Below are 25,256 nucleotides of genomic sequence, written 5' to 3'. Positions count from 1 at the left end.
AGCACCTTGGGACAAAGGCTTGTTCTTATGAGGCGTATAGGTATCCTCCAAGGATCCAATGTTCTGAACATCATTTGACTTTTTTCCTTTCTTCGAGACTACACCTCTTGCCATCCATGGACACTATCAGTGGGAAGTGAAATCAATTGTTTGCCTTTTTCCAAATTTCCCCCACGGATTGGGCATCTATATGCATAGCAATACCATCCTGTTGAAAAACGGGAATCTCATTTGTTTGCGTTGTCTTTCTTTGGCTTCAGTACATTCTGCCATAAAGTGACTGTTATAAGGACATGTATTTTTATAAGTCTCCCTTAACATGTGGATTAGTTTTTAATCACATGTTTAAGTAAATATTGCATATGTCAAATGTAATTGAGGTGCAAATTAATGAGCTTGAGTCCCAAGGGAATCAACAAATGTCAAAGGAAAAAGTTACAGTTAGTGTTACATTTATGGTGTAATACTTTGGGGAACAAGTGCAAGAGAAGACCGTCCAGGGGCCTTGGGCACCCAAATGGGGTCAAGGGGAGCCTAGCAAGTGAGTTCATTCCAAAATAGTATAACTCACCTTAAGGAGACGGCTAGTGGGGAAGACACAACTTGGGAAAGTCTAGCCAGCACTTCCTAGATGTGGCTGGGAGGAGAAACAGAGAAGACTCTCTCGTGCTTTATGACTGATAACAGAGGGGGCACTTATGAGAAGTCTCCCGCATCTAATACTGACAGGCATCTAATACTGGTATCAGAGCGGTTTCTGTTCTGTTGAAATGTGATCGGGACCCGTCTCAACTGCTTCAATCGCGCTCGGTCTGCAGTCTTCCTCCCGCTTCAAGTTACAACTGTGGTCACGCTTCGTCTGCAGTCTTCTTCTCGCGATCACGATGGGACGGTGAAAGTCGGGCGAAGTCCCGCTTTAAGTTATAACTCTAGTCACAGTTTGTTCACACGTGACCTGGTGGGGGGGTGTTTAATCCCCTCCTTATCTTACGTTCCTGCCTGACAGGCCTTATTCCCACGCGACCTACACAGATTGGAGGAAAGCCGAACTGTTCCCCACGTTTTTTGCTATCACTAAGCTATAAAGGCCATCAACATCTGCACTATTACTGTAATGAGGGAAGTACTTCATCTTTATACGCAAATTTCTTATATTTGCTTTCTAATTCCACTATATAGATGGAGGGGAAAGAGAGAGAGGGGGTAACCGAAGGCTCTAATTCCTCCGGGGACCATCCTATGGTGAATCCCCATGAAACGGAAATACAAGAAGAACAATGGGAAGAATTTTTTGCTATACGAGAACAATTTGATGATCTAACTACTCGTGTGCAAGCAAAGGGGGTTCAAATGGAGTTGCTAACTCAAACACTCACAGAAATAAAATCTCAATTAGCCTTATTACTAGAAAGAGATAAAGGTAAGGTAGAAACCTCAGATATTCCATCTTCATCAAAAGATCTAGATGTGACTATGCGAGACTTTAGGGAACCCCACCAAAAGCTGAGGGATAACCCAATGTTATAAGATATGAAACCCCCTCACTTTCATGGGGAGGAAAAGGACAGATATAAAGATACTATCTTTAATTTCCTCCAAAAATGGAAAGATTTGCACAAATTAAACAATACTCCAACACGTCTTTAAGCACTAGAGGCCAGTTTAACCTTGGGGCCAAAGGCATATAAACGGTGGAGAACTTTAAAGAAGGCAAATAAAATACCTCAAACTTGGGCTCAATTTGAATCGGCCTTTTTGAAAGAATTCCTTCCTAAAAATATAATGGAAAAAAATTGGAAAGATTGGGATTTTACCAGACAAAAGAAAAGACCTTTGCTGACATATCTCGAGGAGTATCGTGAGATAATCCTCAAATTGGAGGGAATAGATGAATTTCAAAAGACGAGGATTCATAAGGGGACTAGATAAGGCCTGTCAAAAGGAACTTAAAAGGAGTTCACCTAAGACGCTTGAAGAGGCAATTGAATTTGCATTAATCAATGAAGATAATACACGTCCAGGTGCACTCACTAGTCTCACTGATATGGAGCCCAAGACTAAGGAATTTGAAGCCTCAAAATTTGTAACCAAATTTAAAAGGAAAATGCCATTCCTTAAGGGTAAGAAACAACCCTTTGAAAAGAAACTATATGTAAGGCGGAAGTTAAGTCAAGATGACTTTGATAAGGCTAAAAAAGAAAGACTATGTTTCAATTGCCTATCCCCTAACCATGCTGCCTGGAATTGCCCTCAAAGAAAAAAGGGGGAAGATAAAGGAAAGGATAAGGACAAGGGCAAGGGAAAAGAGAAACAAATCCATGTAGTGCAGACCTTGGAATTAAAGGGGCATGAAACGTATAAATCTTTAGAGGTCTTGCACAAGGATCTACAACACAAGTGTTGTATGTCAACTTCTATGTGGCAACCTATCTTCGGGCCACATTATTTAAATAGAGTGCATGGATTGATAGCTAGAAAGAGGGTTAGACTCATGATTGATGACTCTGCCACCCACAACTTCATAAATTATGCACTTGTCAAAAAGTTGAAATTTCCCTAACAAAAGAGTGAGCATCAATATGTTGTTCCTATGATGCAAGGTCAGGATATTAAAATTGTTGGGTATTTGACTCACGCCTCACTTACGCCTACGCTCATATGGGAGTGTCGGTGATCAGTAGGACACTGGGGCACTTTTTACTCTCGGTAGGAGAGGTTTTTCCCCCCAGACTTATGGTCTTATTGTCGTATGTACTTATGTGCTTATGTTACACATATTTGGGCACTTAGTGTGTGTCGGGTGTGAACATCCCCTACAACCCTACGGTTTAAGGGTTGTACTTTGTACTTTCTGGTTACACTCATTCAGACTATTCTCTTGGGTGTCGTGCTTCAACTCTGTCTCTCACTCTCACACTGTCTACTGAATCTAAGCTGCACCTCAATCCTTCCATCTCACATTTGGTATCAGAGCGTCTTCTATCTGCTGTCTGTAGCCCCCGTCAGCTCTGCCCAGTCGACCTATCCCAACAGCGCCTCATCCTCGTCAAGAACAAACTGCAGCTCGTCCGCCTACTCCTGTTCGTCAGGTCCACCCGTCCTGCTCGACAGCACCACCGGCTTGTTCGTCAGCTCAAGGGCCACAACGACTGGGTCACCTCCATCGCTTGCCCCATCAACATCTTTGACAGAATCGTGTCCCCCTCACGCGACAAGTCTCTGGAGGTCTGGTCCCTCACGCCTGGGCGCATCGTCGACGTTGCAGCACCACGTCATTTGCGTGCGAGTTGACTGTCCGCCTAGTCCACGTCAGCTCGCGACTGTCCTACTGTCCGTCTGACGAGTCAACTCCTGCAGCTCCCGACTGTCCTACCGCCTGCCTGACGACTAGCCACTTGCAACGCCTGCTCACGACTGTCCTGCCCGCCCGTCTGATGAGTCCACGCCAGTCCTGACACTCTGCTCGTCCGTCCTGACCACGTCAGGTGTGTTTTTCTTTAAAAACAAATTTTTTAATTTTAGTCCAGAATCAATTTCTGGCAGAGGAGGTCCATACGCAGCAGGGACCGTAAGCACAGCACAGGTGTGGGATAAATTTCATGCAAATTTCTGGACTGGATCATCAGAAATTTTGGGACTTTTGTGTATTTTGTGGACAATTGCATATGAACTGCTGGTACAATCACAGAAAGACTGTTTTGACAGAAATTTTGGCAAAAATTTTGGCGATTTTGATATAACAGTGTTGCAGTGCACTGTTTGCACCTTAGGAAGCATGCATTAAAAGACAGTTTTTTGACAGAGTACGCCCTTGCATATTAATTGCAGAAACGTGTTTGCTGCAATTTCTAGAAATTTGCAGGTTTCCAGTTCATACTGCTTTGACATTGCTCATTTTGTCTTTGGAAATTTGTCATCATGGCAAATCAGGGAGGTGATGTCTTTACGTATGTATCCAAGGAAGACAGATTGGACGGAAACAACTATTCGCTTTGGTCATTCATGATGAAGAATGTATTAGTGGCCAAGAATTTATCGGATTATGTCAGTGGAGAGGAAACTCGACCGGGAGTTGTAGCTCCCGTTACTCCTCCCCATGGCGCACGTGGACAACGGGGACCTCAGCCCGCTCCACCTCAGCCACTTCCTCCAAGGACTGCAGCTCAAAAAGCTTGGGATACACGTGATGCACAGGCCTTGTCGCTGATTGCTCTGGTAGTTCAGCGGTCCATCATACCTCATATCCGTTCGGCATCTTCTTCACGACATGCATGGTTGACTTTGGAGCATATGTTTGCAGGAAAAAATGAGACTCGGATCTCTTTCTTGAAGAAAGAGTTGGAAGCTCTAAAGATGCATGAAGGTGATTCTATGCAGGATCACTTAAATAAGATTCAGGACTTGAGGGAGCAGCTCATGAATGTAGATGAGTATTTTTCGAATGCACAGTCGATATCTACCACCTTGAATTCCTTACCTCCTTCGTACTTGTCTTTTCATACTGCATTGAACCTCACCATGAGGATTGCTGAGCACCCACTCACTTTTATTCAGCTGGTTAGTTTGCTTCTAGAGGAGGAGCAAACACGGAAAAATAGTGGTGTGGATGCTATAGTCTCTGAGCAAGCTTTTGTAGCAAGACAAAAAGGCAAAAACAGCAAGGTGAAAAATACTCCACAGAGTTATGGCACTTCGGGCACATCGCAGAATCAGACACAAGGGGGGATGCAAGCAAAAAAAGGAAAATGTCATTATTGTAAGAAGCCTGGCCACTACATCACTGAGTGCAGAAAGCGCATTGCCAAAGATAAGAAGAAGGAGTCAGGAATGTCTATTTCTACTACTCTTTCCACTGCTAGTGAGTCCGCATCCTTTGTTGTGGACAGAGTCTATTGTTTTTACACTTGCAGTTATGACATCTCTTGGGCTGATAGAGCACTTAGCTCTACAGAGGATGTTGACACTTGGTTCTTTGACAGTGGTGCTTCTAGACATATTAATCTCGCAGAGATTTGTTTGCTTCAGTTAGTGCACCTCCCGTTGGGAAATCGGTACAGTGTGCCAATAATGCATCATACCCTGTTCGTGGTATTGGGGAGATTCAGCTCACAGCCATTGATGGCTCTATTCTCCGCCTGCAAGATGCTTTGTTTGTGCCTGGAATCAAGAAGAATTTACTTTCTATTTCTTCTTTGGCACGTTGTGGTTTGCAGGTCACCTTTGATGATGACCGTTGCATGGTTAGAGAAAAAGAATGCATGACTTTGGTCTTGACAGGATCTTTGTGTCATGGTTTATATGAGTTGGATGCTCTTTCAGTAGATCAGTCGGCATACTTGACATCCATACTTACTCCTGCTATGATACATGCAGAGTTATGGCATGCTCGTTTGGGGCATGTAAACTTTGGCAGCTTGATGCTTTTGCAGCGTACTCAGATGCTGGATGGCTTACCTCCCTTGGAGAGACCTCCTGAGCACTTATGCGAGGGATGCATTTTGGGGAAAATGCATCGGTTCTCATTTCCTCGTGATGTTGCTTTCAGACCAACACCCAGATTGCAGTTGGTGCATTCAGATGTTTGTGGGCCTATCCAGACCATGGCATTGGGCGGCTGTTATTATTTTGTGACATTCATTGATGACTTTACACGTTTTTGCTGGGTCTACTGTTTGAAAAAGAAGTCAGAAGTGTATGATGCATTTTTGGCTTTCAGTGCACTTGTTGAAAACCAATCTGGATGCAAGATTAAGACTCTCCGTTCGGACCGAGGGGGGGAATACATGTCCTCTATGCTGAATTCTTTTTTGCAGCAGAAGGGCATAGTCCATCAGTATACTACAGCTTATACTCCATAGCAGAATGGGGTAGCAAAGAGGAAGAATCGGACACTCATGGAGATGGCCAGATGTATGCTGAAGGCAAAGAGCTTGCCTCATAGTTTTTGGATGGAAGCAGTCATGTGTGCTTGCCATATTTTGAACAGATGCCCTACCAAAGCCTTGAAGACCATCACACCTTTTGAGGCTTGGAACAGCCGCCGTAAACCTTCTATTGGTCACTTTCGTGCCTTTGGGTGTCTTGCCTATGCCCATATTCCACAGGTACTTAGAAAAAAATTGGACAACAAGGTTGTTAAGTGCATTTTTATGGGATATAGCAATGAGAGCAAAGGCTACAGACTCTATGATCCCGTTACAAAGAAGGTTTTTGTCAGCAGGGATGTTGTTTTTGATGAAAAATCAGAATTATCCTTGGCTGGTTTGGATACATATCAAGCTTCCCGTGATGTTTTTGAAGGGCTGCTCCCCATTACTTTTGGTGATTCAGCTGGAGGTTCAGAAAATGAACCTAAGGTTCAGCCAGCTGCTCCTATGGAAAGTGCAGAAATTCAGCCATTGGCTGATCGGAATATTCAGCATTATGCTGAAACTGAAATTCAGCAAGAGCTTGCACACAGTCAGGATGCTAGACAGCTACCTAGGTGGTATTTGCAGACTATGCAAGATAGTCCTTTGGATGCACCATGGCTGGTCGTACTAGAAGGCAAACCCGTTTGCATGATTCGGCACATACCATGGAGTTTATTATGGCAGCAAGTACTTTTGATAATGAAGAGCCTGAATGTTATGAGGATGCACACAACAGTGTGCATTGGATGGTAGCTATGCAAGCTGAATTGGATTCTATTACTAAGAATCAAACTTGGGATTTGGTGTCCTTGCCATTTGGGAAGAAAGCCATTGGAACGAAATGGATCTACAAACTGAAAAGAAAAGCAGATGGATCCATTGATAAATACAAGGCACGGCTGGTAGCTAAAGGCTATGCACTGAAAAAGGGCATTGATTATGAGGAGACATTTGCTCCTACTTCCCGTATGATGACCATCAGGTCTATGATTGCTTTGGCTGCACATTATGGTAGGACAGTGCATCAGCTAGATATCGAGACTGCATTTTTACATGGGGAACTTCAGGAGGAAGTTTATGTACAGCAGCCCATTGGTTTTGCAGTTGAAGGCTCAAAACATTTGGTATGCAAGCTTAAAAAGGCACTATATGGTTTGAAAGAAGCTCCTAGAGCTTGGTATGCAAAAATAGATGCTTTCTTGCTTGGTCAAGGGTTTCTAAACAGCTCATCTGAGTCTACCCTTTACGTATGTAAAGAAGGGGAATCTATGCTGATTATATGTCTTTATGTTGATGACCTTTTGCTCACTGGAACACATGCTGATCAGATTTCAGCATTCAAACAAAATTTGCAGCAAACTTTTGACATGTCTGACTTGGGAGTTTTGCATTACTACTTGGGCATCCAGTTCATACATAATGCTCGAGGTATTGGGCTATCACAGTCAAGGTATATTGGGCAGCTTCTTGAGAAGTTTGGCTTACAAGATTGCAAGCCAATTTGTACTCCCATGGAACCTGGACTGAAACTGTCATTACATGATGACAATGATTTATTTGATATACATACATATGCTCTTGCAGTTGGATGTCTTATCTATCTATGCAATACTAGGCTGGACATACAGTTTGCAGTTTTAGCTTTGAGCACGTATATGCATCAGCCACGTATGTCACATTGGCAAGCTGTCAAGCGTGTTTTTCGCTACTTGCAGGGTACTCGTTCTCTTGGGTTGCTTTATGCCAAGGGGGGGACCACTGCAGTTATATGCTTACAGTGATTCTGATTGGGCTGGTGATTATGATACAAGTCACTCCACTAGTGGCAATTGTTTCTTTCTTGGCTCTTCTTGCATTTCTTGGCTTAGCAAGAAACAATCCACTGTTGCCACATCGTCATGTGAAGCTGAATACAAGGCAACTTTCACTACCACAGTTGAATGCGTATGGCTTAGACGCTTGCTAGCTGATTTGGATGTATCTGTTACTAGGCCTACTCCTTTGTTCACTGACAGTCAGAGTGCCATTGCAGTGGCACGGAACCCAGTGTTTCATGCTCGCACGAAACACATTGAGATTCATTATCACTTTGTCAGAGAGAGACTACATGCAGGTGATATCAGCCTTGTCTATTGTCCTACCACCAGTAATGTGGCAGACATCTTCACCAAAGCTCTTCCTCGTGACAAATTTGAAGCATTTCGCGATGCTTTAAATTTGATATCCTTTGGTGGCGGATCATCCTTGTACTCTTGATCACTCTTCACTCCAGGGGGGTTTGTTGGGTATTTGACTCACGCCTCACTTACGCCTACGCTAATATGGGAGTGTTGGTGATCAGTAGGACACTGGGGCACTTTTTACTCTCGGTAGGAGAGGTTTTTTCCCCCAGACTTATGGTCTTATTGTCGTATGTACTTATGTGCTTATGTTATACACATTTGGGCACTTAGTGTGTGTCGGGTGTGAACACCCCCTACAACCCTAAGGTTTAAGGGTTGTACTTTGTACTTTCTGGTTACACTCATTCAGACTATTCTCTTGGGTGTCGTGCTTCAACTCTGTCTCTCACTCTCACACTGTCTACTGAATCTAAGCTGCACCTTGATCCTTCCATCTCACAAAAATATGGGATACAATGGTATCCAATTTGGAAATCAAGATCCAAGGATATAAAGATAAGCTTGATTTCCAAATTATAAATATGAAAAGAGCAGATATTGCTTTAGGCAGGGACTGGCTATGGGGATTGGAACCATCCTTAAAAAGTTATCATCATAATACACTAGAATTTGAAAGGGATAGTAAGACTTTTGTGATTCAAGGTGAACATGAAGTATCTGATAACCCTTTGATGTGTTCCATTGAAGTTCAGAAGCTGATAAAGAAGGAAGCTTGTGAGGTATATATGTTATGGTCCCTTCCTGTATAGGACACTTTTACTTTTTGTGATATAAAGCAACAATTTTCTTATGTTTGTGAGTTGAATGTAAGTAATGAATTAAGTGGTTTGTTAGATGAATTTAGAGATGTGTTTCCTTCTGATTTACCAAGTGGCCTTCCACCACATAGGGGTGATGTAAATCACCCAATTGACATAGATAGGGATACACACCCTATTTCTAAACTACCTTATAAGATAAGTGAAACACAGCACCAATAATTCGAAAGACAAATTAAGGATTACCTTGATAAAGGATTTATACAACCCAGCAATTCACCTTGGGCTTCGCCAATTTTATTGGTAAAGAAAAAAGATGGTTCAATGCAATTTTGTGTTGATTATAGAGCACTTAATAAAATAAAGGTGAAGAATAAATTTCATGTGCCCAAAATGGAAGATCTTCTTTACCAATTACAAGGGGCAAAATTCTTCACAAAGATTGACTTAAGATCAAGCTATCGCCAAGTAAGAATTAAGGCACAAGATGTTCCCAAGACAACATTTCGCACTAGATATGGGCATTATGATTTTTTTGTGATGCCTTTTGGCCTCACTAATGCACCAGCTACTTTTATGAAACTGATGAATAGTGTGTTACGGCCCTATCTAGGACACTTTGTAGTAGTCTTCTTGGATGATATCTTGATCTTTAGTAAATCAAGAGAAGAACATTTGCAACACTTACGATTAGTATTCCAATTGTTAAGAACCCATTCCCTTTATACGAAGAAAACTAAATGTGAATTCTTCACACAAGAGGTCAAATATTTGGGGCATATTATCTCGAAAGAGGGAATCAAGATGGATCTAGAAAAAGTAAGGGCAATTATTGAATGGCCATCTCCAAGGAACCTGGAAGAGTTGTAGATCTTCCTAGGTTTATTTGGATTTTATCGTAGATTCATTCGAGATTATGCCAAGATAGTTGTTCCAATGATGGACCAACTTAAAATAAAAGGGAAGAGCTTTAATTGTGGAACAGACCAAAATGAAACTTTTCAAAAACTTAAGGTAACTATTGCTATAGCTCCAGTACTATTAATTGTGGATCCCAATCAACCATTCGTGGTTGAAGCTGATGCCAGTGATAGGGCAGTACGTGCGGTCTTATTACAAGAAGGTCGACCAGTTGCTTTTGAAAGCAAGAAATTAGACCGTGCAAAACGGAATTATTCTGTTTATGAGAGGGAGCTGTATGCAATAGTACATGCAATGAAAAAATGGAGGCACTATCTGTACGGTGCCAAACCTTTGATCTTGTCGGATCATGAAAGCATTAAATGGCTTAATGACCAACCGGATCTACAAGGGCGTCAAGCCAGATGGGCCGAACTCCTCCAAGAGTTCAACTACGAAATAAGGTATAGAAAGGGAAAGTACAATATAGTGGTTGATGCACTCAACAGAATGCCCATCATAAATGAATTGAGTTTTACTCAGTTCACTTTCGATTTATTTGGATCCTTAAAAGAGAAATGCCAGGTTGATCCGGCATATTCCAACATATGGGAAGCACTAGAAAATGGGGATGCAAATGGAAGCGCCTCCACTGAGGATGTTCAAGAAGGAAATGGAGCATCAAGGGTTGCTCAAATGGGATTCAAGTGGAAGAATTTTACCATTGATAATGGTTATTTACTCTACAAGTGTAGGGTATGTGTCCCGAAAGATGAAGAAATAAGGTGTCACATACTCTTTGAGTGTCATGATACCCCTAGTGCAAGACATCCAGGAGTTAATAAGACTTAAAGTCTTATTAAAAGGCAATTCTATTGGCCTAGAATGAATAAGGACATCCTTGACTATGTGGTCAAACGTAATAAATGCCAGGTTAATAAAGCTGAAAGATTGAAAATGGGAGGATTTCTCCACCCCTTAGAGATTCCTTCAGGAAAATGCGAGAGTATCTCCATGGACTTTATTGTTGCGTTACCCAGAACACAGAGGGGGCACGGCTCTATGTGGGTGATTATGGATAGGTTAACCAAAATGGCTAGGTTTATTGCAAATTCAACTGATGTTAAAACACCAGAATTGGCTAGATTGTTCATAAAGAACATATACCAATTGTATGGCCTTCCGACAAATATAGTTTCTGATCGGGATAGAAAATTTTATAGTCAATATTGGCATATTGTATTTAGGAAGTTGAAATCTAAACTTAGCATGAGTACGGCGGAGCACCCGCAAACTGATGGGCAAACTAAAAGGGTTAACCAAATCCTTGAAGATATGTTGAGAGCATATGTAAGTAAAAAGCAAACTAATTGGAAAGAGTATCTACCGATAGCAGAGTTTGCATATAATAGAACCAAGCACTCTTCCACTAGATATAGTCCATTTATGCTAATGTATGGGTTTCAACCCAGAGCTCCTCATGGAGTAGGACTGCATAAGGAAAAGGTTCAGGCAGCCAAGGACTTTTTGAAGGATATGAATAATATGTTAAAACTTACTCAAGAAAATATTAAGAAAGCTCAAAATAGAGTAAGAGCTTATACAGATCCTCATCGAAGAGACATCTCCTTTGAGGAAGGAGAATTGGTCTATCTTAAGGTGCCTGAACCAGCTAAAACCATGAAAACGGGATGATGTCCGAAGCTTTCACCTAGGTATTGTGGTCCTTTCACAATACTTAAGAGGGTGGGGAAAAAGGCTTACAAGATCCAACTACCTATTGGTAGTAAAACACATCCAGTATTTCATGTAAGTAAGCTAAGAAAGAAGCTAGGTGATATAGATAATCTAATCTTAAATGATAACATTGAGGAGCTATTAGATGACCAATCTAATCCACATGAACCAGAAAGAATTTTAAATATGTGTAACAGACGAACAAGGAATACTATTTATCAAGAATATCTGGTCAAATGAAAAGATTGTTCAGAAGAAAGCTTAACATGGGAGCGAGTAAGTACTTTAAGAAAAAGATTTCCCAATTTACAGTTGGACCTTCCAAGTATCGTTTTCGAGGACGAGACCGATTCTTAAGGGGGAGGAAATGTTACATTTATGGTGTAATACTTTGGGAAACAAGTGCGAGAGAAGACCGTCCGGGGGACCTTGGGCACCTGAATGGGGTCAAGGGAAGCCTAAGAAGTGAGTGAGTTCTAAAATAGTATAACTCACCTTAAGGAGACGGCTGGCGGGGAAGACATGACTTGGGAAAGTCTAGTCAACACTTCCTAGACGTGGCTGGGAGGAGAATCAGAGAAGACTCTCTCGTGCTTTATGACTGATAACAAAGGGGACACTTATGAGAAGTCTCCCGCATTTAATAGTGATGGGCATCTAATACTTGAAACAGAGAAGACTCGTGCTTTATGACTCATAACAGAGGGAGCACTTATGAGAAGTCTCTCGTATCTAATAGTGATGGGCATCTAATAGTTAGTTATGTATAACTCCAAGAAAAGACACATGCAAACGATAGGCAGCTTGCTGTCTACTACCGACCCTGCTGTAATAAAACTGAGATATCTTTTGATGGGCATATCGAAGCACAACTGCATGAGATACTAGGCAATTGGGTGACAACCCCATGTTGAAGGTATCAACAGGTTTTGGATCTCCACATGCAAGCAACAGCATTTATTGTTGTTGGGACAAGGCACCAGCCACATTTGATTGATTTTCATTCATTTCTCATGACAAAACTCTGAATTTTCTCTCTCCTCACCATTATCTCTCATTCCCCAACCATTTCACAGCCTTGCTTTGAAGACCTCAAAGACAAGAATTTCAGTTTTCTCTACTGTAAACCCTAGTTTATAGCAAAAATTAGGGTTTGGCAACGACCTCGAGAAGCATGCCAGACATTGTAGACTCTAAGTCTTGAATTATTCGGGGCTGAAGGTGACTTTAAGCTGAACTCAGGTGGAGTATCAGCCAGCCATCAAATTTGGGGTATTTCCACTCTTCTTGAAGCAACTGAAGGCCAATTGATTGTCTGAATCAAGGAGCAAATAAGATTGAAGACTTGCTGATCACTTTGAACAGCAAGGAGAGTTTGGATTGCAAAGGGGATTGGAAGAATCCCCTCGTAAATCAATTTCTACTTCAAAAGAGCTAAAGAAATACCGAAATGGAAGCCAGTTTTGTGGCCAATTGGGTGTCCATTGTCCAAAGACTAGTAGGTGAATTTGTATTTTTAGTTTTGCAATAAATGCCTAGTTCTATAATTAAGTTGTAACAAGGGAATTACCACCCATCCACTTAAGAAAGGTTGGTTTCATGATTCCATCCCCGGGATACCATCAAATCCTTCGAATTGGTGGGCCCATGGTAATTGATTGCAATCTTGCTGAAATTGTTCTCAGCAGTCAATTACAGCAAGCATGTCTTCACACAGTGATACAGGATCAAGTGGATAGGATGCATTACTCCTTGGTCATTCACGTGGTAAAGCGGGCAATGCAATGACTCATGTTGGACATGGTTGTCAGTATGGACAGCAAGCTGAAAACGTGGGAAATAACCCAAATGTTGGCACTTCTATGTATCAAGAGGCTAATCACCAGGAAGAGGCTTAAGAATTTGATGGTAGCTTCAAGGATTGAATGTGAACAACAACTCCTCTTTATTGAGTTGGCAAAGGATCCCCAATTTACTCAATTCTTGAATGTTCCAAGAAAGGAAAGCAAAGGCAAAGAGAAGAAGACCTCTCACTTTCATCTTGGACATTGGGCGCCTGGTTGGCCCCAAAACCAATGCACTTTGCAGTATTTCTTTATATTATATTGCAAATCAAAGGAATACAACCAAGATCCTCTAATCTCCTCTACTTATCCAAGTGCCTTTTGCTGTCAAAATTAATAGCAAGCCTCCAAACTAATTTACCCCTTTGTTTGCTTGGGGATTGGGCCTTCATCCTGCTCCTTGAAAGATAAATTCAACCCCAAATCTGATATTGCCTAGTTGGCATCTTGAATCTCCCTAAAATTCCTTAATTTCAACTACTGGAATTCAAGTCCTAGGCCCTCAATTCTGAGCATGCATCCCAAGGCAGCTATCAAAACCTTAATTTTTGCTATAAATTAGGGTTTATAGCAGAGATTGACTGAAATTTCTTTCTCTGATGGCTCAAATTGCTGAAAAATGCTAAGATAACTTGAGAGATAGCAGAGGGATGAGAGAGAATGTTGTAGAGAGAAATTTCAAAGTTTCATCACAAGAAACACTAAAAAACTAATGTTGCCCTGCTCAAACAGCCATGGAAGCTATCACCTACAGCTTAGGACCACCAAAAAGACAGTTGTCCCCTCTTATATGCTGACATCTGCACCCAAAGGACCTTGGGCTGATGTCACCAACTCCTGCAAGGCTCCACATTGCTGTCACATGCTATAGGACTAATCCCAGTGGCTGCAAATCACATCAACAGCCCCTCCTTGCTCTCTAACAGCCTCCTTCTCTCTTACAATGGTTGAAATAGACTTCCACCAACCCCTACAAACGTTTTTCCACTTGCATGGGCAAGTTTTGCCTAGTGGAAACCTTCTAATCCCATTTTTCAGCATTGTCCAGTCTATTAAATTTTAATATATTAATTTTAAAAATTAATTAATAATTATTCTAGTACTCAAACAATTGATTTCACTAGCCAATAATTAAATTGTCTAGGTAAATTTGTCTTTCAAGTATCCCTCAACACTTATTGATCCTTAGATCGACATTAATTACTTTATTAATGTCTAATTTCTAATGTCACTACTAACATTAGTAGCCAATAAATTGGTCTAGGCCCAAATCTAACATTGGGTACCACCTAGTACCTGTCAAACATAACTTATTACAACTTTTGCCCTTCGCATCACTACATCCTCAAGGTCCATGAAATAATTGTCATGTGCATCATATGCTAAACAACCTTGCGCATTTAATAAATAACTCAATCAAATGTTAACAGCAAGATTAAAGCATCTCAAAATTTCACATCTCCATGATAATCAAATCCTTATTTTTACAAAAATTTGGAGTTTATAGCAAAAATCCCCCTGATATCCACTAAATTTGACTAAGGTCTACTGAGAATGATTAAGAAATGCTGAGAACTTTTAAGAAATTATTGAAGAAGGTGAAAGAAAGCAAAGATGAGACAAAATTTTGATTTTCTTTGTGAGAAAACCCTAAAATCCGCCTACGACCTACTCCAACTTGCATTTAATGCAATTAACTATATTGCCACGTACCTCCAAAATGTTGTCACCTGATCAACAATGTTGTTGCCAGCCCCAGAAGGTGTCTCACTACGGTCCCCTGCCTGCATTTGGTCCATCTGTCATCTCTTAGTTGTGAGATCCATCAAATTCTGATAGTGACGTAGGAACTCTAATTGAATTTTGTGTGCATTTCCTCCCCTTGTGCGCAATTTAACGTGCATTTCTTACGCTTTCCAACCATCTTTCAACCTATGCCGCCCTATCAAAGAATACCCCATCTCCCTAGCAAATTGTGTCTGCTTAGATGAAGTATCAATATTATTTTCACATTTTTTAATGCTGCCGACTACATTAAATGCAATTGGCCAAGGCAAATTACTGCAATCGGCTAGATTTGGTTGGTGGATTCAACTATTTATAGTTGTCCACTTGGCTAGGGCAGATCATTCTCTCTTCTGCAAATTGTTAAGCATACTCCATCTCCAACATACTCTTCGTCTTCAATGATGCCATTGTCTTCAACCCCTTCCGGTGCCCTCACTGACATTGTGGGCTAGATGCTAGGACAAATCAATCTACTCTCTCTCCTTCTATATATTCAACGTTCATCTCAAATTCAGAGCAATTTATCACTTCACGTTCTCTTCTCTTCTTGTTGTCTCTCTCTTTCCCCATCTCTCTGTGTTTGTGATTCTTTTCCATTGCACACTCTCATGGATCTATGTTAAGCGGCCTCTATCACCAAAACGAGAAATGAACTTAATAATTTAATTTAACATCACGATGATTTTTAATTAAAATGAACTTTGATTCTAGTACCTCTAGCTCTTGGCATGGTCACATTTGCACCAACACTGAGGGATTTGACACTAGAGCATGCAGTGGACAAGTGTGCGAGACATGTAATACATGGCCACGACTAAAGGAATAAGGAGCAACATGAAACTTTCATAAAATTAAACGTTTACACCTTAGATTGAGTTACATTAAAAATTTCACCCAATAAGCAGCTCACTTAGGACACTTACTTTATTAAGCACGCCCTAAGCTAAAGTTTCACCTAGTGACCAACTCAATTGTGATTAATGACTAAGTCATTAATTAACCCTTAATAAAAAATGTAATATGATAGTCACTCTTTTCTTTCTTGCTATAGAAAATTGCAGATTTCAGCCAAAGAATAAGCTTGCAACATGGATGGAGTGTGGGCAACAGCAAATTTTTCTTCTCTTGGCATGAGGATTCCATTGGACGATCTCGTAACTCCATACATAACAAGATATGCTATTGTTTTTTAGCTAAATATCAAAAAAACAAGTTATGACAGCACTACGGGCTGAGATCCTTTCTTCTTCTTTGAGATCTCAAGCCTAGTGCACTGTGGAAGCTTTCGCTGAACCGCCAAGACCCACGGACCGCTTATTGTTTCAAGCATTCCAAGCCGAGCACTAATGGCTACCTCTCACATAGCTAACGCACCATTCATATCTACGGGTGTAGTGAGCTTACCTCCATGCCAATCAAGTTACCTCCTCTCCCGCGCACTCCAGTAGCTCCACGATCCAAGTACAAGCTTCAAGCAAGCTCCATCCTCAAACTCCACGCTCCAAGCTCCATTGCCGCGAGCAAGACAAGAGAAGAGAAGAAAAGAGAAAAAGAGAGGAAAAGATGGAAAGCTTCTCCTCCCCGGTCCCTCACCCTCACACACTCACTCCCTCACACTCTCACACTCCCTCTCTCAAGCACAAGCTCAAGCAAGCAAGAACAAGAAGAAAAAAAGAAGAGAACCACTTTTGACTACACACAAGAATGAGCTTCTCATTTACTTTTCAACTTTATATACAAAACCTTAAATCCCTTTTGGGCGGTCATCCCCTTATCCCTTTTTTACATGGCCGGCCGTGGCCTAGGCCCTTTTTTCCATTGTCCTCCTATCTTCCTAGCTTCCTTCCTACCACCCATCTACCTTTACAAATTACACAGGTGAGAGCCCGGCGCTCCTTAAATTAAATCATGATGCGCTTGCGCTCTTTTACAAAAGTATTGACTTGCGCTTTTCCTTGTGCGTCTTTCTCCTTTATTTAGGACTTTTATGCGCTTCTTGTGTTTCTAGATTTTCCTTGTGCACCTTTGTCTTCCGTTTCACTTTGCCTTGGCCTTTGTCTTCTGCTTTAGCTTTTCCAGATTTTCCACCTTGTTCGTCTACCAGTTAATATGTACTTTCTGAGAAATTTGTGGTAAAGAAAGCAACATTCTCATAGTTTCATCGCGAGAAACCCCTCTCCGTTTGTGAGAGGAACAGCGTGGAACTGCATGGGGACTATGCAGAAGAGTTACGCAAATGCTTCACAAAATTGAGTTCAAATGCTTGCTATCATTGTTAGGGTTTGGCAAGCTGAAGTGTTTATTCACAATTTTGATTACTCTATAGCTAGTTGGAGGCTAGCAATGAAGGTGTCAGAGCCATTATGTACTCATGGATCAATTATGTCGCAAGAAATCGCTAAAATACAACCATTTTTAACCAATTTTGAGCATATTTTAGTAATCTAAAGAAATACTGAAAGAGACGCCAAGCTTTAGGACCAACAAGTGTCAATGTGTGGTGCAAGAGTACTCTAGCTCCATTTGTGTGTGGAGTTTGCTAAATTAAGTGTTGTTGAGTTAAGCTCAATTAAATGTTTGCTAAAATGTGGTTTACTACCCTTTGTACTTCAAGGGCTTGTTTCAACCTCCTGCTTTTCTTCTTGAAATGGTAACGTATACATGTTGAAAAAGGCCTTGTATGGCCTTAAACAAGCTCCCCATGCTTGGAATGAGAAGATACTCGTTCCTTTGAGAAAGGTTAGGGTATTGGAGATCCACATCTAATACAAATTTGTACATCCACACGCCGGCATAGACTCTACACCTATGCATTCATGACATTGGTTTTCTAGGCTTTCCATCTAACCCATCTTAAAACACGAACCAAGGAGTCTAACACGTAGGCAAGCTAGTAGATAGCAAACCCGCAGAGACAAAAGGAACCTAACAGATGGGATCTCCTTCATAGGGTGCACTATCGACCGACCATGATCTTCTATGAAAGGTTTGAGTGGGAGGGTATACCTACTGGGATCCAAAAGATGGTGAACTATGCCTAAGCAAGGTGAAGCCAAAGGAAAATCTAGTGGAGGCGGCTCACGATAATGATGTGCAAATCGTTCATCATACTTGGGTATAGGGGCAAAAGACTAATCAAACCATCTAGTAATCAGTTCCCCCCAAAGTTTCCCTCAAGATACCTAGAGCTCATTTCAGTTTTAACAAGTAAAGGAGGCACGTACTATTTGTGCTTTATGTAGATTATCTCATCTTGAAAGGTGACCATGCCTAGATGGTCTAGTAGACTAAGAAAGCACTCCATGAGAAGTTTGAGATAATGGATATGGGACTTCTCCATTTGGGAGCATGTACCTAAGCTAGGACCCAAAAGAAAGTGACCTATGCCTGAGCAGGATGAAGCCAAAGGAAACTCTAGTGGAGGCTCATAGCGATACTAACATGCAAATCATTCGTCAAACTTGAATATAGGGGTGAAAGATTAATCAAACCATCTAGTAGTTGGTTCCCTCGAAGTTTCTCTCAGGATACCTCGAGCTCCTCGCAATTTTATTAGGTAAAGAAGACATACACTATTCGTACTTTATGTGGATAATCTCATCTTGATAGGTAATCATGCCCAAATGGTCAAGCAAACTAAGGAAACACTCCGTGAAAAGTTTGAGATAATGGAGGCAGACTAAGATAGGGATCTCTCTTGAAGTGACGGTATGTGAAGGAGCTATTGACCACATTTGAGATGCAAGAGTGTCAGACCATTTCTACTTCCATGGATTTGAGCTAGAAGACTCCGGCACATACAAATTCACCTTTGGTGGACACTTCTCACTATAGACAAATGATTGGATCATTGATTTGGCTTCTGAATACTGGATTGATTTGTGCTTTCTAGTTGGTTTACTTGCAAGTTTTATGAGTGAACCTAAGAAGTTTTCATTGGCACGCTACCTCTTATGGATACTGCAATTATTGAGAGGGAGACTCCCAATCTAGGCTTGTTTTATCCAATAAGTACAAGTGGTTTAGCTTTGCTGTTATGAGGCCAAACAAATTCAAACCCGACTAGAGATGATGATCCTAGAAGATTGACTACAAGCTATTGCTTTCCTCTAGGTATAGGTATGATTTCTTGGAGCAACAAGAAGCAACCTACAGTTGCCCTTTCACCTACAAAGGCTGAGTATCAAGCAGCTTGTTCTATGTTATAGCACATGGTTTGAGCAAGAAGATGACAATGGACTATGGAAGAAAGAAGAAGAAGAAGTATGAAACCATGATAGCATGGAAAGCTTGATGGCATAATAGTTAAACCAAGTACATTTTTTTATAGCTTCTCAGCTAGGATACATTTTTCTCCTTTGCTTATGGGACACAACACATTGTCATACATTGTTTGTGCCTTTAGCACTGCCTCTAGCGCCATACTTTCTAACACCCCCACTTGGTACTTAAACAACCCCAAACCATGCTTATTTAAAGAAAAACGCAAAAACGATGCACAATTCGAGAGAATTTCTGTGAAACCCTAATTTGAAAGGGTCCATCCACATCTATAAATAGACAAGTTGCCCCTATTCAATTTTCATCCTTTTGTGCAGATTTATTACTCTACCATGCAAATTTCAACTATCACTCACCTCCAACTGTTGTACAATCATCATCAACTGCAATCCATCATCCATTTCCCTGTTGTTTGGAGGTCTCCATTTGTTGTATCATCATAGCACTGTGTTTTCAGCATCTAGTGCCAGGCAACAAGTTGCTACCATCTCTTCCACCAAGCGACTACTACAGCACCTGCATTTTTTCTCTCCAACAGGCACCTACATTAGTACATCAGCAAACAACTCTCCTATTGTCGCTGATAGTTCTCTACCTCAGGTGATCGGTTTTCATCCTTCTTTGATGATACACTACTACATTTACCAAATTTCAACCTCCGGCTGCTGGTTTTGGTGACCAACTTGCTACCCTTCATTATTCAGCACTCACTCATCTCCGAATGGTGGTTACAACACTCAAGATCCGTCTCCAATGGACGTCACTCTCTAACACTACTACTCTACCCTTGGGCACTCTGTACACTCTTCATTCCTTTACAATTTTCATTCATGTCAGAGTTGTGTTCTCTCTCTCCCCTACTTGTGTCTGTTTCTGTATTTGAGTTTTGAGTTTTCTTTTAGGGTTTTAGTTTTGCACGTCTATGTTTGTATCATTGTGTTTCTGTCGCGGTCATACACTCTATGTTTCCTCAATGCAAACCCTAGCAGGTACTCAATAGTTTTTTTCACATAGTATCAGAGTCGATGCTCTTGTAAAGAGTATCATGCCGATACTTTGGAGTGCTAGGCTTTGTACGAGGCACACGAACAACTCGTAACCAAATCACAATGTCTCTATCACATTCTTCTCAGGATCCCATGATGTCTTATCAAGCTTCTCCATCAGTAGAGGCCCTGAGGAGATATTATGGAATTCAAAAGGAAGATGACACCCCACCTTCACCTTCACCTTCACCTTCTTTGATTTCTCATGTTCCAGATTTCAATCTCATGTCAAAGAAAGAGTTTCAAGAGTACTTGTGCATCACGTACAATCAAACTTACACCCCTCCTACCAATTTTGCTACTCCATGCACACCAATTGCTGAGGCTGGCCACCTCTCCGATCATGGGGACATACGACATTTGGAACAACTGGCGACTCATCTTCATCATCTCAGCCAAGCCCAAAGTAAAGTATACAACCCCTTTGAGTTGCACAAGTCAAAATCCTCTACTATTTCTCCATCTGGTATGCAGAATCCGAATGATTTTCTACATGTCAACTTCATTTGAGGGGGCGCTCAAAGAAAACAACCCTCATTAGGTATATCTCCATCTTCTATTTCATTTGAGCATGTAAGCCACTCTTCTCATATCCCTCCCATCCCATCCTCTTCTAACCCACACCTCGTTTTCTCTCTTCTTCATTCCAAAACCTTGGATTACACTCCACATCCGCATCCTCCACACTGTTTCCGCTCCTAGCACATTCTCATTCTCTATACCATACTCATACTTTCCTACCACTTCGATGCATTGTTATAAGGAATGCCACCCTTTCACACTGTACCATCCCCTTAACCTCAAGCCACTTTGTGGCTTTGTTACAAGGAATATCATCCTTTAACACAGTTTCCTACACCTTTCCACAAGTGAGCACATCATTTCCCATTGGGACAACTGTGAGTGGGCATCCCCCTCACTACCCCCAATCACACACATCCTTAGACCTATCAAACGCAAGGATTTCCATCCCTTGTTTATGATGTGTCATCATACTTTCCATGGGTCACTCCTATGCAAGGATTCTATCCTCTACTCCACGTGTCCCTATCCCTCACCTAGGGCTCCTCATGTAGTTACCATGTCCATGTCTCGTCAGTCCATGACCACATTCTAATCCACTAAGTGCACACTTCTCATATGCATGGTGGGGACTCTAGGATTAATTCCCAAGTGTGCTCAACTTCCCCACCCTATCCACCCTACCCTCATTATACGCCTTATCTATCTCCTAGCACTACCACTCCAATTGCAACAACCAAGAATGCCTTCACAGGTAAGCTATTTTAACGGGTCAAATTTCACCACTTGGTCGAATTTCATACAACAAGTGCTTGAGTCTTAGGGCCTTTGGGACCTCATCATCAGTCTAGATCCCATGTCCCTCAATCAGCCCACCTTGACCATGTCAATGGAGAGCCCGCAATGCCACAACCAATGTTGAGTCAATGCAGGGGTTGCTTCCTACGTTCCTCTCTTAGTTATAGCCTTTTCCCCTCACATCTTAGCATTAGAGTCATCTCACTATGACCACTATGCGGCATGAGATCATACTCGGTGTATTGATCTTGATTTTGGGCTTCAAGAGTTTTCCATTAAGGAAGGGGATGACTAAAAGTCAAGTTGGCCAAGTATCGGTAGTTAATCATGGAGTTGGCCACTACCAGCTCCTTGAAGTCAGGTTATGTTCTTCTTGAGCAAGTTGCCTGACAAATACTTCCATTTCATCCATCACATTATCTCACTACCTAGATTGCCAACCTTCTATGAGTTTGAGTGTCAATTCTTGTGTTATGCAAGGCTGCACAATTCACTCCACAAAAAAGCCTCTACCTAGCCTTACTCCAAGCAAACGGGGTTGGTTGCCTCTTCTTCGAAAGGGAAAACTAATAGTGGCAAGAACTCGCAAGAAGAAAAGGAAAGTAAACCCAAGGATGACTCCCCTTCTTCCAATAGAACCAAAGAAACAAAACCCATCTATTAACAACTCCCTAAGAAAAATAGGTTTTGCACACATATCAGAGATCCGGCCATATGGACGAGGAGTGTTGTACCAAGGCCAAGGTCTTCCACCTAAAAAACCATAGCATACCATTATGGCTACCTCCACTCCAGCTAGCCAATCTAGTAAAACTACACCTTGCATTGCTACCCCATCTACTCCTTTGGTCCCAACCATTGTTGGACATGTGGCATACAGACAACCTCAGCGGCCATCCTTCTCTACTCCTAAGGGGTTGTCTGAATGGTCTACAAATATCGATCCCATTCCACCTTATGCATCCACTTCACATCCACCTCCATCTAGGAATACCTCACCAACCAATCAAACTTTTCATTGGTAGAGACCTATTAGCGGACATACATGATGGTGGTTACATCCTTAGATTATCTCCATCTTCATACTCTTAGATATTTAGGCTATTGATCCAGGCTTCTAAAATTGTCCTTAGATTTTCATTCTTAAGTCTTGCACTGCATTGACTCATACACACATACACATTTGCATCTTTTCATTGTTCATTCAATTATTTTTTCATTTCAGTTTTGTTTTTTAGAGCATCTCACTACTAACCTCTATGCATGATCATCTCTTTTGCAGGGTTTTGTTTTCAATGTAGGGCTTGTTGAGAAACCACTTCTTCAATTTCCACACTTTAGCCAGAGTTTCGCATTGACATCCCCAAAAAGGGCTAGTGTCCACATTTTGGTCACTTTTTCAGTTGCCACCCACTCAATGGTACGCCACCCTAGACAACTTATGCCTATAAATAGGCCATCACTTCATTCATTCTTCACCCCTCTTCTTCATTATCTGACACTCTTCCCTTCTCTCTCTAGCCCTTCCACTGCCCTAACACCCCTTGCAATAGATATTGTGGTTCGTGGCTCGTGGCTACCTTCCACCTTCTTCACACTCTGCTTCAAGCACCATGTTCCATCACTCAAGTTTTGTGTTTTGGAGCTTCCCCCTTTCTTGGTGTTAATCCTATAAAGCTAGCAACATCATCTCCCACCTGGCAACCATCAAACAGTCTACGTTTAGGACTTCTCCACCTAGTGTCAGCATTCTCCACTTGGCGACAACATTCTCCATCATCACATGTCACCTTTCTCTCCTAGCGTCAACTCCTTATCACCTTGGCAATATCTGGGCTGCTCTCCCTCGTTTGACACCTCCGATACACTCTGGGATTTGTGCTTGTTGCCCAGGCTATCTCTTCGGCATCCAAGGACTACACTTCGCTCTCTTGACAGCTGGTGATCATCTTCCTCACCTCTGACAATATCTAAGGACTGTGGTTCACTCACTCCACAGCTGTCCTTCACCTTCTGGTGATTACTACAATAGCCTAGTGCCTGAAATACTGCGATTCACTCCCTCCACTGTGCAAATTTCCCACAAGTGCTACTACCTAATTCAGACAAGACAGTGTAGTAATCATCAAGCTTTGGCTCCACTGTATCACCTTTCCTTCTCATAGTATTATTCAATGCATCATCATCCTGTTCTTATGTTTCTGAGTTTCTCTTCTCTCTCAATGTTTGCCATACACACTGTGTTTCCCCCCACAAACCCTACTGTCTCTTGGGTTTTTTAGTCATTTTTTGACAAGGCTAACATGCAATAGCACCAATCCTACCTCGACTGGAGACTTGTTCCATTCATGATTTCATTATGCTAGGATTTTTGCTCTTCTACTACCATGGAGGCTTCCCCTTCGGAGATGGATCATGCAGCATCTCTCTTTATGCTATCATGGCAGTGACTTCTATTAAGAAACCACTTCTTCAACTTATACACTTCATTTAGGGTTTCGCACTAACAGCTCCAAAAAGGGCTAGTGTCCACATTTCAGTCACTTTTTCAATGGGCACCCACACAATGGTGTGCCACCCTAAACAACTTATGCCCATAAATAGGCAATCACTTCATTCATTCTTCACTTCTAACACTCCTACCACCACTCTTCAATCATTCTTCACCCCTCTTCCTCCGTCATCACACCCTTTCCTTCTCTCACTAGCCCCTCCATTGCCCTCACAACCCTTGTTTGATGCCCCTCAGTATTAGATGCGGGAGCTTTGTCCTAAGTGACCCCTCTGTTATCAGTCCTAAATCACGAGAGATTCTTCCTTGTTTTTCCTCCCAGCCACGTCTAGCAAGTGCTGGCTAGACTTTCCTAAGTCGTGTCTTTCCCGCCAACTGTCTCCTTAAGGTGAGTTATACTATTTTAGAACTCACTCACTTCCTAGGCTCCCCTTGACCCCATTCAGGTGCCCAAGGCCCCCGCACGGTCTTCCCTCGCATTTGTTCCCCAAAGTATTACACCATAAATGTAACATTTCCTCCCCCTTAAGAATCGGTTTCGTCCTCAAAAACAGTACTTGGAAGATCCAACTGTAAATTGGGAAACCTTTTCCTTAAAGTACTTACTCTCTCCGATGTTGAGCTTTCTTCTGAACAATCTTTTCATTTAACCAAATATTCTTGATAAATAGTATTCCTTGTTCGTCTGTTACGAACATTTAAAATTCTTTCTAGTTCATGTGGATTAGATTGGTCATTTAATAACTCCTCAATGTTATCATTTAAGATTAGATTATCTATATTACCCAGCTTGTTTCTTAGCTTACTTACATGAAAAACTGGATGTGTTTTACTACCAACAGGTAGTTGGAGCTTGTAAGCCTTTTCCCCCACCCTCCTAAGTATTGTGAAAGGACCACAATACCTAGGTGAAAGCTTTGGACATTGTTCCGTTTTCATGATTTTAGTTTGTTCAAGCACCTTAAAATAGATCAA

The 25,256-nt window shown here is 41.6% G+C and overlaps 1 protein-coding gene across 4 annotated transcripts in view; it reads right to left on the bottom strand.

The window, feature by feature from the left end:
• Positions 1-25,256, bottom strand: part of LOC148038473 (uncharacterized) — a 155,704-nt gene that overhangs the window by 88,286 nt on the left and 42,162 nt on the right. Inside the window, exon 1 of one of the 4 annotated variants that reach the window (XM_087672439.1) lies at positions 16,527-16,637. The exons of the other annotated variants lie outside the window; for them this stretch is intronic. The gene's annotated coding sequence lies outside the window, so the exon portion shown is untranslated. Of the gene's footprint in view, positions 1-16,526; positions 16,638-25,256 lie in introns of those variants that run through there. 4 annotated transcript variants of the gene reach the window in all.

Source organism: Lygodium microphyllum, chromosome 3 (assembly GCF_053477565.2).
Source record: "Lygodium microphyllum isolate KBCC chromosome 3, Lygodium_microphyllum_v1.1.10, whole genome shotgun sequence".
Taxonomy (NCBI): domain Eukaryota; kingdom Viridiplantae; phylum Streptophyta; class Polypodiopsida; order Schizaeales; family Lygodiaceae; genus Lygodium; species Lygodium microphyllum.
Note: the sequence above shows the minus strand (reverse complement) of the source record. Positions and strands in the feature narration are given on the sequence as shown.